Below are 5,879 nucleotides of genomic sequence, written 5' to 3'. Positions count from 1 at the left end.
CGAGCTGCATCCAATCAGAGCTGCAGCAGTGAGTGCATCATCCTGTTCTTCCCCAGTGATTTGCTTATTGAATAAAGGTACATTTTTTTGTTCACATTTATCTGTTTATTAAAATTTCTGTCAATGTTCATTAAAATAAGCCCTCCCCTGAAAATAAGCCCTCTGGTGTTTTTCTGTCCAAAAAAATTAATAAGACAGTGTCTTATTATCAGGGAAACACGGTAGTAGACTTTCCCCTTATCTCTTCTTCCTCTTCTGCCTACATCACTATTGGTAAAGAATCACCAAGTTTTCACTCCCCAACTAGCACCCTAACAGGTTCTAGGAAATCAGATGAAATCTTCCTGTTCAACTTCCTCATCAAAGAGAAGTTACCGAGTCTTCCTCTTCCCAGGGCCTCAGGTTAAATGCATATGCTGGGGATAAGTGGTGCTCCCAGTGAAACAGAACCAGGGAAGCTTATGGAGAGGTGAGAAGAAGGTGGGACTTGGGGTTAGGAGACCTGAGTTCTATGCAGTTGTTTGTTAAGTGATATAGATGTCCCTAGAGGAAGACAGAATGCAGGCTATAAAGGAGAAATTGCATGAATGGAAAAGAAAAACTCACATTTTACCTGATGTTTTGTGAATTAGAAAATTCATCCTTCCAGTAGATCTGTGATTCACTGATGTGGCTATTCCCCACAACAATGCAGATTGAGACCCATCCTGTGTGATGCTTGTCCATGGCCTCCTCTAGGAATGCCTCAAGGAGTTCATTCAACATAAGAGGGACCTTCTTTGTTTGCTCTCCACACTGGGAAGGTGCATTTAGGAGGTCCACAGGTTACTGATCACTCTTGCCATATGACCAGCCCAAGCTCCTCTTTTGCTCACATAATTCTTCGATGAAATCCTCTACCACTTCTTCCAAATTCCTTATTAGTGACGTGGTGTAACTGATTCATAAATAGCTCTTCAGTGACTTCTGGGCCATCTTCCACTCTTTATTCTTTGGAGACTGAACAACTCCATAATTGGTAGCCATACAGTACCATATAGAACATAGTAAAAAAATGTGGGCCTTTGTTTCAGGGGAAAAAGAAAGCACAGCAAAGCATGATTTGCAAAATAGTTCATATATCTAATATTAATAACTGCTCATTGGCCCAAGGTACTAGGGTCCTGTACCTACTCTGTCTCCTTAATGGGCCTCTCTCAACTCTGAATCCATGCATTTTCTCAGACTAAGTTCAACTCTGGGGAAGCCTGGCCTTTCATGAGAGATATTAAAGTTCTTTTTTTTTTTTTTTTTTTACTAATTATACTCCAATTGTAGGACCCCAGGAACAATTGACTTAAGTCTTAGGTTTTGGCTCATATATTCCCCCCCAAAGGTAAAAACAGAAAGATACTCAATGTACAATATGAATCAGGTATGAAATAGGTATTTATTTCCTATACACAAAAGAAATGCTAATTATAAAACACTCACAAGGCTAATTGACAGAAAGAATTAAAACCTGATAACAATAACTTAACTTATATCTACTATTGTGCTCTCCCAAGGAATTGATACCTAAACTTCAAAACATTGAGCAGTTTATAGGAAGCTAAATAGGCATTAATCAAATTTCAACTGGGCTCTGTTCTGTCCCCATCAAAGTCCACCTCCAATGGCCAACTAGGCCTTTTCACTAACATTCTCCCTGTCTCCCCACTCTCTGTGGAGTTAAGTAAGGGCACAATAGGCTTGTGGAATTGGTTCCCAAGAAAAGAGATGCTTTCCATACATATTTTCTTTCCATGGAGTGTGTCCCATAGAAGAGGTTCCCAGTTGAGTTGTGGGTAGTCCCTACCCAGGCCACTTCTTCCCAGTCCTACAGTCAAGGGATCCCTAAGGCAGCCAGAGTGATAAAGATCTCCCATCCTTGCTCTCAAGGAGATACAGAAGTGGTGCCCAGGAAAATCCTGAAGCAAGGATTCAACTCAGTCTGCCAATTGCTAACCTAACTCCAGGCAGATACAGAAGGAGATAACCAGGGAGAGAGCCCTGGGAGGTTGGAGCTGGAGGTGGGAAGTGGGAAACTTCCTGTGAGTGCTGGAAAAGAAGACATGAGCTCATTATCTTTGTGAGAAGGCAACCACAGTACGGTGTGAAGAACCATGGCCTTGGAATAAAAGGACCCAGGTTCAAATCTCACCTCTACTGCCTTTTTGTCCTGGAGCAAATCATTTGCTCCCTCTATGCTTCAATGTTCCATTCTATGAGAGGGTTACCCTAGATAACCTTCCTATTTTAAGTTTATCATCCTGTGATGTTTATTTCCTCATACAATCCAGTCCTTTAAATATCTAAAGGTAACTATTAGGTTTCCTACCTCTTCCCCACAAAGTTTTCTCTTTTTCTTTTCGCCTAATTTTAATAATGATCATCTGGAAGTATATATGCTTTTTCAGCCAACAGTGGCCAGGAAGGATATAATTCTTCTTGCAAAGTGTCTAAAACTACCCTGAGAGCCAGAGAAGAAAGCAGATCCGTCCTGTGCAGAACAGCCCAATAAACATGTGGACAAATCCAAACTTAGTGAAAATCACAGTACTGACTCCAGACTCACAGGCCCAATGGCAGGTAACCAATCCTCTGTGGTCATTAGATCTTATTGGCCACCTGGAACTTTTAGAGGCTTCCACCAGGAAGCAGAAGCATTGCTATCTAGGGAGTGCCAGGTGGCATGGCCATCCTGGGTACTCTCAAAAATAAATCCAGACAACCCCTGCAAAGTCCAAGCTGGTCATCCATCATGGGTGGCATGGGATAAGGAGTGATGGCATCAGTGATGTTGACACTAAACCAAGTCCAAATCCTGGACTGCTGGGCCTTGGGAGGAAGCAGCTCTCTCCTTATCTTCACAGGCATGAGTTCCTGAGTCCACCAATCAACCAGGGCGTCTGGATCTACTCACTGTGTGTCAAGCACCATGCTCAGCCTCTCAGCCTTCATTAGCCCTGATCTCTCCCCACTGACCCAGAGGCAGCTGGGTTCTTAGCACTCCGCCAGGGCTGTGTATCCTGTTGGGCTCTGGGGAAATGGTGACTCATGGGCTAAGAAGGGAGAAGTTGAGCTCCTCCACCAGGCATTGATGCTTCAGACATTTGGAAACCATACCAGAGAGCTACTGTGCTTTTCATCTGCTGGGGAGCAGCATGGCATGAGGGGCAGGACAGGGAGGAATTTCAAGCCTTTCAGCTGGCATCCTATTCTTCCACCCCCACTCTCACCAGCTGCTTTGATAGTTCAAACTTGTCTGCCTGGCCTTTAAAAGCCTCTATAATCTGGTACCAGTTTTACCTCCCTCTACTTCCCATGATGTGCCATCACAACCAGGCAGGAGATCCTCCAGTACACCATTCTCATTCCCAGTAGTGGATTTAAAGTCATGGGGCCTGGATTAAAATCCTGATTCTGCCACTTACTACCACCAAGACATGACTTCTTTTTCAGGGTCTCAGTTTCCTTATATGTAAAAAGAAAGTGTTAGACTAAATGACCTCTAAAGTCCCTTCCAACTCTAAATCTGTGATGCTATGGTCCCATGATCATACCTTGGCTGAGATTGCCATGGTGTGGCAGAAGTAGCCCTCATTCTGGGGTCAGAGGAGTTTGAGTACTGTCACTTCCTAGCTATATAACCTTGGACATAACACTTATAACATCTCTGAGTTTAGTTCCTAGTTACAAGTCCATAAAATGGGGCCCACAGTACTTAAATGACTTACTCCACAGTAAGAGAACAACAAATGAGATCATTTATATGTGAACTAGCCTTACACAAAGCTGTTCTTGATTCTACCTAACCAGGGGTGCTATCTGAGTGCTTTGACACTTTGGGGATAACATCCCCCCCCAACCCCTGGCTTCTGGTCATGAGTGACTCATAGATGAAGGACTTTGAAATGGCAGAATGACCTTCTTATTGGCCACTGAATAGAAAGAACTATTGAGTCAGTAGTTCTTTAAAAGAGAATGACTTTACCCCTGGATCTCTCTTCTTTCAATTCTCCAATGTGCAAGTGATTCTCTTTCAGTAGGCTTCCAGTTGGGGAGGGAGGGAAGAAGGGGTATATGGAGACTATCCAGAGTCATCTAGAACAAGGGGGCTCAATTGGGAGCACCAGAGGGGAATCCTGGCTGACTTTTACCCTTTGTGTCTCCTTTCCAGAGTAAACTGAATTCAGTCTCAGGGGGGATATGTCCAGATGTGGAGGTGACCTTGTGAATCTTCTCAGTTTGGGTCCATCAGGTGGAGCCAACATCAGGGAACATTTCTGCACCAATGTAGATGTCTACCCCCAAGAAGAGGAGCCCAAGTCCTATCCATTTCAGTTCCTATATTTAGCAGCTAAGGTCTCTCCAAAAGAGTAATTATGTGGTAACTGAGTGCCCACACTAGTGAGGGAAATAGGACAAAACTCATGCATGAAATTTATGTGTCCAAATGAGATTTATTAAAGAATAATCTGTTTTTCTTAGAACAGAATACAGGAAGGAGAAAAGAGTGGGGAGCTTGAGTTCCCTGTCAGAAGTGGAAAATGGATCATGAGTGTGGCATCTTGAAAATAGCTGGGAAGAGGGGCGGCCAGGTAGCATGGTGAGTAAGAGCACAGCTCCAGTGTTGAGATGATATGTGGATTGAATCTGGGCTCAGACACTTATTACCCACCCAGAAACACCTGGCCATGTAGCCTTGAGCAAGTTACTTAACCCCAGTTGCTTTAAAAAAAAAAAAAAAGAAAATAGCTGGGAAGTAAAGTCAAGTGAGTTAATGTTTATCAAGGTCAGAAAGATAGCTTGGGGGCCAGGTCACAGAGTGCTTTAAATGCTAAACAGAGGAGTTTATATCTGTTAGGATCCCCCTATCAAGACCACCCCTCTCTTTTTGCAATTAGGAGACAGACACCCTGTTTTCCAGAGCTAAGACCCAGCAAGCAAATTTTGTCCTGAGTTTTGCATAAAAACAGTCCTTTGCACTCACCCTCTGAATATCTCTACAGCAGCAAAATTCCAGAATTGTTTCACACCAGCCTCAGGTGATCTCTGAGCTTGGACAAGCACCTATAGGACTCACACTCTAGTCATGGAGCCCTGCTATGAATCAGACTCACCTCCATGGTTGCTGTTACCCGACACTATCACAACTACAACTCGACAACTCGCCACTGGTATATGTATCAGGGCTCAACCTCACTGCAGTGGGTCTCCTCCAAGAGCAGACCTGGACAGGTATATCTAGTTTCCCTCCTCCAATGGAATAAAGGAAGCTTTTTGCTTATAACACTGTTAGGTCTTTGATTTTACTTTATTTTTTCAGAATTAACAGTTACTTCTGTGAGCAGTTTGGTTATTTTTTTTTTTTAGAGTTAACAGTGGTTGCATAACGTCTGTGACTCTTTGGTCATTTATTTTTAGGGTTCAATATATCTGATCCTTGAAGTAATAGGGAGCCATTGCAGCTTATTAAGTAAATGAGCAAAACTATGCTTAAGAAAAATGATTTTGGTAGTCATGTGGAAGATGTATTAGAGTAGAAAGAGGATGGAGGCAGGGAGAATAATCAGAGGCTTTGCAAGAGTCCAGGTGAGAAGTTTTGGGCAGCTGAGCTACTGTAGTGACCATGTAAGTGAAGAAAAGGATACATTGTAATCCATCACTGGGGAAGCTTGTCATGGAATGCAAACTGATTGAGGGCAGACATAGTTATATTATTTTTGTCTTTGTATCTCTTTGCATTCCTAGGACTGATACAGTGCCTTGTAAATAGTAGGCACTTAATAACTATTTGTTGAACTAAATTGAATTGGGGGCAGAATCATAATAAGGAATTTTTGCTCCTGGGTCAA

The 5,879-nt window shown here is 42.9% G+C and overlaps 1 long non-coding RNA gene across 1 annotated transcript in view; it reads left to right on the top strand.

The window, feature by feature from the left end:
* LOC138149247 (uncharacterized) overlaps positions 1-5,314 on the top strand; it is a 7,252-nt gene extending 1,938 nt beyond the window's left edge. Inside the window, exons 2-3 of the long non-coding RNA XR_011165268.1 lie at positions 4,513-4,630; positions 5,034-5,314. This is a non-coding gene — a long non-coding RNA (uncharacterized lncRNA). The remainder of the gene's footprint in view (positions 1-4,512; positions 4,631-5,033) is intronic.
* Positions 5,315-5,879: the final 565 nt, after the last annotated feature.

Source organism: Petaurus breviceps, unplaced genomic scaffold (assembly GCF_028583685.1).
Source record: "Petaurus breviceps papuanus isolate PSGF00001 unplaced genomic scaffold, PetGlider_PUasm1.0 90845, whole genome shotgun sequence".
Classification (NCBI taxonomy): Eukaryota; Metazoa; Chordata; class Mammalia; order Diprotodontia; family Petauridae; genus Petaurus; species Petaurus breviceps.
This window is presented reverse-complemented; position numbering and strand designations above follow the sequence as displayed.